The sequence below is a fragment of the Octodon degus genome, unplaced genomic scaffold (genome assembly GCF_000260255.1).
Source record: "Octodon degus isolate 3935 unplaced genomic scaffold, OctDeg1.0 scaffold00004, whole genome shotgun sequence".
NCBI lineage: Eukaryota > Metazoa > Chordata > Mammalia > Rodentia > Octodontidae > Octodon > Octodon degus.
In genome coordinates, this window is record NW_004524580.1 from 1,855,360 (window position 1) to 1,864,828 (window position 9,469).

Sequence of the window (9,469 nt, forward strand, 5' to 3'; positions counted from 1 at the left end):
TTCTGTTTTTCTAATGTGTGAGTTCACAGCTATGAATTTTCCTCTGACAACTGCTTTCATTGTATCCCATAAATTACAATAAGTTGTGCTTGAATTTCATTGAATTGTAGATATTGTTGAATTTCTTGTTTAATTTCATCTGTGACATGTTGGGTCGTAAGTAGGGTGTCATTTAATTTCCATATATTTGGGTTTTTTTCTGGTATCTTTTGTCATTTATTTCCAGCTTCATTGCACTGTGGTCAGATAATATACATGGAATAATTTCTTTTTTCTTGCATATACTTAAGCATCACCTATGGATCAGTGTGTGGTCTATTTTAGAAAGTGACCCATGTGCAGCTGAGAAAAATGTATATTCACCTGTTTGGGTGGAATACTGTTTATGTCCACCAAGTCCTCAAAGCTAAATTTATCATAAAAAGCATTAATAGTAATTCCAAAGTCAATGACTAAATTTGTCTTTTTTTTTTCTTTTTGTAGAACTGGGGATTGAACTCTGGCCTTTGCTCTTGCCAGGGAAGTGCTTATTCCAGTGAGCCATCTCCCTGACCCCTTAAATTTGCCTTAATCTCCTAATAGATTGAAGTATTTTAAATTCCAATTGAGCACCTCAAAAGCATCCAGTTATTGTTGATTGTAATAATATCAAGGTGGAAGATATTTAAAAGGACACTATGTTCATTGGCGCCAGCATACAAAAAGTTGAAGTTCTTTTCCGTAATGTTTTAGAAAATTATGCTGCTTTTTCATAGTGTTGTGCCACTACAATATGCAAGAATACTTAACACATTTTAAGATCTTCAAAAACATCCTAAACCAGAACCCCCAAAATGTAAAACACACTGTTTTGCCTACCACATGAACCATACTTTTTCAAAGTCTTATTAACATGAAATTTTCTCCTAAATCTCTTACCCTCAAAAAGGCCACAAAGTACATTCACAAAAAGTCACTCTGAAAATAAAGCCATTGCACGAAATGTGGAGTTAATGTATACTGGAATCAATATCACACTGGAGCTTAATTGTCGAAGTCTCACACAACAGGACAGCAGTGCCCATAGGCAAAGTCTCTTAACAGCATTACAGCAGACATCTTAGTAAAGGTCATACATATGACACCCTGAAAGTATTAAAAGGTACAGCTGACTCAGTACAATTTAAAATCTATATCCTATTAGCACATTTAACCCAAATGAATCTGGATCTTTCTATGATATACCACTCAGGAAACTAGGTCAGAATAAATTTCTTGGTCAAAATAAGCTTGTTCATTTACAAGTCAATTAAGAGTACTGCCTGATGAACCAGACAGCAGAGAACCCCTCTTCTATAATATTTGCTCTGCTCCAGATATTAACATTGTATTCAAAAACTTGTAAGTTCAATGTGAAAATTATCATTCTTTCTACCAAATAAGTGTAATCTATACTGACCTAGAAATAAATTCAGGTCCAATTTCTTAATGTGAAGCCAACAAAAATTCATAGGCAGTAAATTTTTCTAATTTAAGTAAATGATACCTAGGTATGATAGGTTATAATTCATGCTCAAAACTAGTAAGTTCTGAAAAGACAAACATGCATTCTTCTGTTTTCCATAACATTAGAGAAGATAGAAGGGAGTATCTGAATCACTGACATGGTCAAGGGACAATATTCTATTGGGTAATGTCATGTCCTGCAAAGTATTACATGAGTTTTATATGGTAATAATTTAAAGTCCACATTATGCTAAACATCAAGCACCTGTTAGCTGAAGAGCCTCAAACATTTTAATACATATAATATTTAGATTATAGTTCCTTGGTTGTCAAATATAGTGATTATTGGTGTCAAATAATTAAATTAAAATATTGTGCCCAGTTATCTCAGCAAAATGGGAATACTAAGGATCTACCAATTATTATCATCTTACAATATTATAGGAATTGAAAGTCAGAAGTTATATATTTATGTCAATACTATATTTGGATGGCTACAGCATATACTTAAGGGTGGCTTTGCTTAGAAAATTGGAAAAATGCCCATGGAATAAATACTATTTCTCAATGTTGTAGTTCAATAGACACAACTGTATCTGGCGCACATGGTACAGAAAGTGGCAGCTTTAAAAAAGGAATGTTTCCAAAGGCATTTCTTTTAGAGGTGGCTGAGGTTTTCCCACATTATAGAAAGACTATGGTGTGGCTATCTTAACCAAACTTCATTTCAGGCAGTTATGGTACATGTTCCCAAACTACTATCCCTTCTACCCACCATGCTGGCTCCAACATTCCATGATCCACTGTAATCTTTTGGTCTTCCCTCCTTTGTAGCATGGAAGCCAGTGCTGTTATCCATTGAGTAGGTAGACCACCAATTCATAAGTGACCATTATAATAGCTGTGTTGGAATCTGTCTCACCAAATGAGTTGTTAGACCACAGAAGAGTGACCCATAATCTTCTTCTTGAACCACCAGAGAGTGTCTGAAGAAAAAGGATCTATATTTTGTTCCTTCTTCTTGTAATCTTGTTCTTACAACTTCATGTGGATATGCTATAGTTGTGGCACAAGTTTTTGAGGTGGCAGCAGCAAGCATCATTCCCACAAAATCTGATGCTTCTTTCACAGACTCTTCAGCATTTTCCATCATCAAGGCAGACTTACAATCCAGTAATTTTTGCTTTATACTTTCACAAATAACAAAATGGATAACACTCACTGGTATGCCAGCATAGGCCGCAAACATGCCCCTGTAAAATACTTTAAGTCCATCTGCCTGATACAATTTACAGACACATTCAAAAGCACCCATTTGCTTTTCCCCACTGTTCCTTGCATAAAGCTGTAACTGAGTCTTTATAGGCCAAGTGGGGTTAGTTGCAGTGATTTCAGTAAAACCGGCCTTTGCTGCTGAAATCATGTGAACCTGGGTAGAATCAGGATCAAATACACCATTCAGTTTTGCCTTGCAATTGGAGTAAGCAGCAAAGTGTAGTGCTCTGGAAGGGCCCACCCCCACTACATTGGGGCCTGATCCTCTGAACATGGAACAGAGTCCTTCTTTTTCCAAGATGACCTTTAGACAATGGAGGGGTCATAGAGACACTGCTTGGTTAACACTGGCTGCAGCCATGGTGTTCAGTGGAACTTCAGAGATACAAAGTGGCACAGAAGCCCACTGCAGCCGTGTTTTCACAACTTCCAGTGGACAAATCAAAATAGCTCTCACTGTGCCACCACATCCTCCAGCAAACAGATGCAACAGTGTGTCCAAGTTGTAAACTTTCATTACAAATTACAAATGAAGTTCTTAAAAATCTGAACTTGACCAGATATGAAACAATTTAAAAACCTTTAAAGGTGTATTGAGAAAAACCAGGCGTTTTTAAAAAAACAGGCTTGTCATTACCAAAAAGATACATCTTTAGGTAAAAATAATAAAAACCCCATGATGCATCCATAATGCAGATAGTTCTAGTTATCTGGCCAATGGGCAAAATGTGAGCACTTAAGGTCTTCAGTCCCAATCTTTTGTGCATTTCTTATTGCTGGAATTTCATATTCATTTCTTTCTTGCTGGATGACTAAACAGGATGATGGTAGTGTTGATAAGCGGCATTTATTTAGTCCAGCTCTGTTCAGCCTTGGGAGCAGAGGAATTCTCAGCTGGTAGATAGGCTGCTTTTGTCTCTTTAACATCTTATGGTTTAGGGTTTTCTGGGTGTCTGCGTTCGTAATTAAAGTTGTGAAGGTACCAACATTGAGGTGGCTGCTGACCTTGGGTCTCATCTCGATTTTCCTTATCTTCTTCAATGCCATCCTCTGTAGGCTATCTTTGGTGAGGAGGGCCCCTGAAGAATCATGGTATGTAACCTCAATACATATTCTGCCTCACTTGTTTACCTTGCTCTCCTGCACCCTGGCTGTCAGCATCCTCCATCACTTCTCCTTGCACAGGAGGGTTGGAATACTGCGGTCAATGCACATACAGTCTCTGTGTGTAGCGAGGTAGGAACCTTTGCATGTGGTAGATTGAGCCTGGTGGCTGGGCCTGGGCTTCGGGAGCACTCTCTGATCCCTCATTCTTTTCCTGACACTCACTATTCTGGTAATTCTGCTGGTAACTGTATGGAGGACCCCTACAATGTGGATAGTGTCTAGTTTTGAAAACTAAAAGTAAAATATTTTCCAATTATACAAACTCAAAATATTCTAATAAAGAGCTCTCAAAATGATAGTTATGCAGGACTATGTGAGATATATTAGCTGAACCCTTTTAAAACATCATTGAATAATTCTACAAAACAGAATCAATCTTATGTCCGGTTATATATATATTTTTCATTTATGTGGGTATATGTGTGTGTGTGTGTTTGTGTAAAAAGTAAAGATGAAGTAATATAAAATCAATGGAAAATGGAATTATGCTTTTTAAAGTTTCTAATATTAGGAGAAAATGTCATAGCATCTCTTATAAGTAGATTGTAAGTCAAAGATACAGTATAAATCTTAAAACAAAAATTAGTGTTAAACAATATTCAGAAAATGAATTAAATATTGATTAATTAAAAATTAAATTAAATGTTTCAAAACAATGTTCCAAATTTAAAATTAAATTGTGAGTCCAACTAAGAGGCCAGAGTGTTGTGTATCATATGTACGAATCTGTGATCAATGCAGAGTATTCACATAGTATTTGAATAGGTTCATGTGATGAGTTAATGTAAAACTAAATGTAAAAAATTACTGTACTCAACTTTCTGTGACCCTGCTTCCTTGTAAGACTGCAAGGCAGCTTGGTGTACCATTGATAAATCATCAGTAGACTGAGAGTTCCCAGAAAATAATGCTCCCAGAAAAACATGTATGCTGAGCAATGGTCACACTGTCCCTAAATGTACTATTTTATGTTAAATGACAAATTTGTTTGTCAAACAGCATGTGGTTTCTACCTTTAAAATTATACTTCTAAGGCTCCTGGCTGTTTGTACTCTCCTGCATGAGTATGGCCAAGCGATCCTGAGCCCGGCAATAAAAGGCTTATATACAAATTTTACTTTTGGATTCTGGTCTGGTTTCCCTGTTGAGAACCCATAACATTTTGGGGCTCATCTGTATTCCATTAGCTGGGGTCAAAGAGAAACCAGATTTTTTTTTCAAAGAACTGTAATCTCTGGAGATTATTCAGTCCCGGTCTTATAAAAGCCTTCATATTCTTTGTTGATTTGGACAATATGAGCTATTTGGAATGTCTTGCTGGTAAGAGTGTTTTTGTTCTATTGCAGCATCCTTTGGTGTCACAGGTGCAGTTGGATGCAGCATAAATTCCTTGACTCTGCTCCTGTCCAAGACAGTGGACCAAAGCATTGGATTGGTCATTGGTTTCATTTTGTCTTTGTTCCCTGTCTGTTTGTTGTGTTGTTTGTAATTATGGGTCAGACTGCTTCTGCTTCTTTATCACATTGTAATGTATAAAATGCATTGCAATGTATTCTTAGCCATTTCCAGGATTTCAGATGAGCCTCAGGACCCCCATGGGCAAGATGTTCTTGCAAAATGTCCATCCAGCCTCCATGCCAATGAGGCCTTTCTGGGTGGTTTTTTGCAACACAAGCTGATTTCGGCTAACTGCCCTAAAGTGCCTGGAGGAACAGAATGCTGTGGTGTGGGAAAAAAAATAACAGAACTTACTCTGACCTAGGTAAGATTTGATTGGCTTTTGTTCTTCTCTCCAGGCTGATGTTGATAGGCCCTAACATCCAGATATGAAAGTTATGTCAACCTAACTCAGTTGAGTATTCCTGAGATACTATTGACATGTAGTTTCTCCCACTGAGAGAGGCTGTTTTCTCATAGATAAATATTCCTGGATTCATCTAGGGCCTGAGGCCCCATGAGGTTTGTTTTCCTCCTTTGTTTTGAGTTTGTTGCAGGGGAAAGTCTGTGTTACTTTACCAGGGAATCTATGGGAAAGTTGGCAGTTTATTTTGGTTTGAAATCCAGCCAAGAGTCTAAATTAATAAAATAAAAAAAAGGAGAAACCAAAATTTTCCCTGGATGATGTTGTCTATTTGTTTGCCTGAACTGTTTGTTCTCTGTCCCCAACATACCGGCATCCCGAGCTGCGTTTGTGTGTGAGGGCAATGATATTACGTGTGTTCCTTTTTCCCTTCTTGCCTTTTGTGACAGTCTACCTGGAAATGCAGAAGGATACAAACCTAGCTCAGTTGCCCTATTGCATTGTGGTTATTGCCACCGTGTCAAATTACATGTCTTGGGCTTCTACTGTGTTGACTGAGAGGGGACATCTTAGGGATCTTTGTTATAGCTAGAACAGTACAGAGCTAACCGGCTGTCCTGGAATGCATGATTCAGAACTTTGATGGATCCCAAGGTGAATGTGGGGAATGCTTTTGGGATTCCTGTTGTCTCATCCTGGGCACTGTGGCACGCAGTGGAGCCTCAGGCATGGGTGCTGTAGCCATTGCTCTTGCTTCATGTTCTGGGTTTCCTCTCATTGTCTCTACCCCTCCTCCTACTGCTGAGCTGATGGCAGGGTAACAACAGCTCACAGGGATCACTAGCTCAGCCAACAGGCCCTTATCTTTCCTACCCTTTGTAGGGAAGTTTACTGCTCACCTTTTCCTGTTCCCCTGGCCCAGGCCCTGTGAGCAGCTGCTTTCCTGCTGGGGCAATAAGGAGGGGATTCTGAGTCCCTTCCCCAAGCCTATGCTTTCTCTGGTTATCTACTGGAAACTACAAAAGTATAAAGTCTACAGAAATAAAATATATATTCAGGAAACAAAAGTGTTTCATCATAATTTAACCTTGCCAGAAATATATTTGAGTGTACTCTGGTTCTGTAAAGATATTTGTTTGATCTACATATTTGTATATAGATTTGTTTGTTGTTATCTGAGCTATAAATATAGACTCTAATGCATATTTTCTCCTGAGTTAAAAGCTGGTGTAATAACCAGACTATTCAACCTTACTGTTATACTGCTATACATATGTCATATAATATATGTATATCTATATACACATATATAACTACACATGTCAAATGTCCACTGTAAAAGTATGACTGTTGGTTGTTAACGCTCTATAGGGATTTAACCACTGAAACATCCATGGTTGATAAAAAATACTAGTTCTCTGGTTACATGTTACATTTAAGGTGCTTAAGCCTGCTCCCACCTCACTGGATCTGGTATGCTGTGTTAGATTTAAAGATAGATTCTTTGGTATTCCCTTGGTAGCTCATTCCCAGAACTTCTTTACTTTTAACAGGAGGATACAGAAAGGGGGACACAAGGGCCCGTGAGGTGGACATGACATCCCAAGGATTCAAAATTCACTTTGTTGTTCTTGGAAGTTTTATCAAAGAATCTGGTGCCTTTTGGTAATAACAATCCTAACTTTTCTTTCATACAGTATATAGGTGATTTGTTGCTAGGTAGAGGAGCACAGAACCCAAAGGAGTTACAAGAGTTCCTAGGAATGATGCGTTTTTGTTGTTTTTAGGTGTCAAGTTTTGCCCCTGTGGCTAAACCCTTATATAAAACCTAAAAAGAGGTAACATCTTCCCACCTGGATTAGAATTCAGAATAGCAAAAACACTGAAGGATTAGGAAAGAAACTCATAAGGGCTCTAACTCTGGCCCTATCAGACATCACTGAGTTCTTTCAGCTGTTCATAAAAGAGAAAAAGTTACAAAGAGTGTCTTAACTCACACCATAGGTCTATGGAAGTGTCCCTAGCCTATCTTCCCATAGCCTATCTGCCCAAAGCTCCCTGATAGCCTATCTGCCCAAAGACTGTACTATGTGGCTGCTGGATTGCCACCATGCTTGCAGGCCACTGCCACAGCTGCTGTATTAGTAAAAGAGGCTGACAAATTAACTGTGGGACAGATGTTGAGCAAGTTCGGGCATCATGCGATGGAGACACTGCTGTAGGGTCCTAGTAAAAAGTAGCTGTCTGGCACTAGACTGGCCCAGTACCAGGCAGCCCTCCTTAAAGACTCACATCCAACTCTTGGGACTATGCAGTTCATGAATCCTGCATCCCTCCTTACAATGTCATCAGAACCCCCAAAGCAAGATTGTGTAAAGACCATGAGGCTATATATTTGCAAGACCTGACCTGCGGGACACATCACTCGAAGACCCCAACATCGTCCTGTTTGCAGATGGAAGCAATATGGTAATAGATGGGGTCCAGAATGTGGGAGCAATGGCTGTGACTGTGGAAAGGACAGTGTGGTCAGAAACACTGGTCCCATGAAATTCAGCTCAAAATAACAGGGCTCCTAAACACAGGAGGAAAAGACGTCAAAAACTCCCAAGAGATTTTCTTGCTACAGAAAGTATGGTGGCCTACTCAAGTGGGAATGATACACTGTCCTGGACATCCAAAAGGCCAAGGCAGTAAGGCTGCTGACCTGACAGCAAATGAAGCTGTTGTGGGGCACTCACTGCCAAAAGCATATGCCATTTAGGGACCACTCCTTCTGCTACCCAAATATTTTGAGACTGAGCTATTGTGAACCAAGCCAGAAGAAGCATCAGAAAACATGTGTGACAAATCTTGTCAGGGGAAGAGTAATTTTTTTGTACAAACACATGGGACATTTCTTGATTCAGAAACTGCATGAGAAGATTCATCTGGAAAAGACAGCTATGACCAAGCTGCTTGACCACTATTTCTATATCTCTGGGTTTTAGACCTTGCACAGCTCAGCAGCCAGCAAATGTGTGACTTGTGTTAACAATAATCTAGTTTTTTCCCTCACGGTGTAAACCAGGCCCCTGTTGTCATGGAACCTTCCCTTTTGAGGATATCTAATTGGACTTTACTGAGGTCAAGATGACAATTGCAAACAAAAGTATTGGTTAGTGCTAATTCGCACCTTCTCAGGATGGGTAGAGGACCAGCCCAATAGACTTGAGATGTCTAGAGAGGTGATAAAAACACTAATAAAACTAATCCTTCCCTGGTATGGGCTCCCCATTATGGTAGGCTCAGACAATGGGCCTTCTTTCATGGGTAGAGTAGTTCAGATCTTTGCCATTGTTTTGGACCTAAGATGGAAGCTAGATTCTGCCTACCCACCCCAAAGCTTGGGCCAAGTATAGTGGCAAAACCACACCCTGAGGAGCACCCTGTTCAAACTGTGCCAGGACACAGTTGTGAACTTGATGTCTGCGCTTCTGATAGAAGCCCTGCTGCTGTCACGCTGCACCCATACAGGGATGGGCTCACTAATTTTAAAATGCTATTTTAATACGACCACCCTTGATGCTGACATGGGAGAAACTATACAAGATTGAGACACAAGGGATCACTCCCATCGAATCCCTATGTTGGGGAAGAGTCATGACATCCATTTCTAATCAAGAGCTTGTTAAGTCCTTAGAAGCCCTCTGCAGGCTACACATCCCCTGTTCTGTCTTCACCACCCATAACCCAGAGAAG

General features: G+C 39.5%; 1 pseudogene; it reads right to left on the reverse strand.

Annotated features, from left to right (window-relative positions):
* Positions 1-2,336: 2,336 nt before the first annotated feature.
* LOC101587351 lies at positions 2,337-3,277 on the reverse strand (annotated as a pseudogene).
* Between the last annotated feature and the right edge of the window lie 6,192 nt (positions 3,278-9,469).